Here is a 2,245-nt window from a genome sequence, read left to right as displayed (position 1 = left end):
TCACAGACTCTTCTCCATTACCGGGCAACAAACCACACCACTACAGGGGTCTCTCCCGCCAAACTCATGATGGGTAGAGAGCTGGTGCTTCCTCTGTCAAGACTCCGCCCAACACCAGTCCCGAGCTCTCAACCTCACCCGGCGGTCAGGTCTCATGTCATCAGACAACAGAGTGCCATGAAGCAAAGGTTCGACAAGAAGCACAGAGCTAAGCTGCCAAGCATTAGAGTGTCAGACTGGGTCAGGGCCCGCCGACCCCACCGAGCTCACAAGCTGTCGACATTCTGGTCTGCACCACTCCAAGTCAGGCGCCAGCTAGGCCCTGCTACGTATGAGCTGGCTGATGGATCCCGCTGGCATGCCAGCTCCCTGCACAAAGTCCCCAGGCCATCTCACCAGCCTCCCCTAGTCACACACCCAGGAATGGGACTGTGTCCTCTGGGGCCTGGACTGTTTCCTGCTCCGCCAGCCCCAGCGGCAGTGCCACACACCCAGCTGGTACCGGTTGCTCAATGCCCTGCCCCCTCTCCAGTTCGTCCGGATCCTGAGCCTCGGCCTGTCAGGGCCCGGGCACGCCCTGGGCATCTTCAGGACTTTGTAACCACCTTCCACACTTGAACGTTGGGGAGGGTGGGGGGAGGGGGGAAATATTGTGTTTGTGTTTGAGCAGTTTAAACGTTGTGATATGCGCCCTGTTTTGGTGTTTTGACTTTTGGCGCGGAGAGGCTGCCGTAGTATGGATGTAGAGAGACAACTAGAAGTGAAAGTAAACACGGCAGAGTTTTGCCTAACGGTGTGTCCTCGCTTTATTAACATAACAATTAGATAAAATGACATTTAGAGCCAAATATTTTTCTATTGGGTATCTACCCAGCTAATTGTAACATAAGAAAGAAGCATGGAGTATTTATAGATAGGCCTGTTGTTGGCCAAAAGACTCATTGCAATAGCTTGGAAAGGGGTCAATGGCTTTCAGAACTAACGTAAGATCAAATATGCAATCAACCTATTTCTGATAGCTGCTTTCTGCTTCTCCCGTTTTCCCTTTCGGTCATGTGCTTGTATTGTGTAACTGAAATTGTGTGATGAAGTCTGATTCAAGTAACATGTCTGAAATAAATAAATCAACGTGTTTCATACATTTATTCCATGTTCTTATGTACACATTGGTCTGATTTATAAACAAACAAAATACATTTACAGTAATCAAACAACATGAAACATTTACAATATTTATCAGGCTTTTTTTCTTCATAGTTAGGCCTATTCATGTGCTTCTCACACTGAATCTTTGCATCTGCCAGCGATTCTCATAAAAAGCAATGGAGCAAAAACAGCAATAGATTTATTTTCATTTTTTATAAAATATGTTACAAAATATATTGGAGAATATAAAATTGAGTAAGTGTGAGCTCCTTCCAGATAATTTATACACCTCATCTTAACATTGTTATCAGCAATTTATTGAAGCAGCAGACTGCATAATGTTCTCATATTTAATTAATTTTCACCTGTTGCACTTTTGGCCACTTTTGCTGTATGAACTTGTATTACTCGTTATGTACTTCAGATTATAAGGAATTTGTACAATGAATCAACTTCCACTGCTCATCATTTAGGCAAAGTGCACAACTGTTAATCTGTGAAAGGAACTTGAGCTGTGATTATAGTTTAGGATTATTCAGTCAGTCCACAGTTGTCCGTCTGCTCTCTCTGAGCTTTACGACAGCACCGGTGCTTTTTTTTAAAGAGGTGAGTCAGCTGACGTCAGCATTAAGATCTGCTGTTGATTGGAGGAAAGTAGCCACACCCACACCTGTCCTCTCATCGGTGAATCTGTGATCAATCATCTACTGACCAGAGAACTAGTTCCACCTGGTTGACCAAGCTGCTCCTCAGCCTGGCTCGGCGTTCCAACAACCAACTAAACCAGGATGGACTGATGAGACCTTGTCCAACCTGCTTTTCCACTGATCCTGGATTTCTTTATTCTACTTTGGAACAACAGGCAGGACGAGTGTTTGTTACTTCACTTCACTATTGAAGCTTCAGTGGAACCAGTTCAACATCAAGGTGAAAAACATTTCTCTACTAAGTCTGAGAGTCTCTGCTGTTCTCCTCCTAAAACAATAAAACATGAGAAGCTTCCAGACTCTGCTGGAAGAAAAGTGTGAACACAGTGTGAACGTAAGATAATTAAAGACACAACCAGTGGTTCAAATAACTAACCCTAACCCTCTCCATC

Source organism: Trachurus japonicus, chromosome 3, assembly GCF_045865225.1.
Source record: "Trachurus japonicus isolate A0001 chromosome 3, Traja_1.0".
NCBI classification, from domain to species: domain Eukaryota; kingdom Metazoa; phylum Chordata; class Actinopteri; order Carangiformes; family Carangidae; genus Trachurus; species Trachurus japonicus.
The sequence above is the reverse complement of the archived record's forward strand: the minus strand, read 5'-3'. Positions refer to the sequence as shown.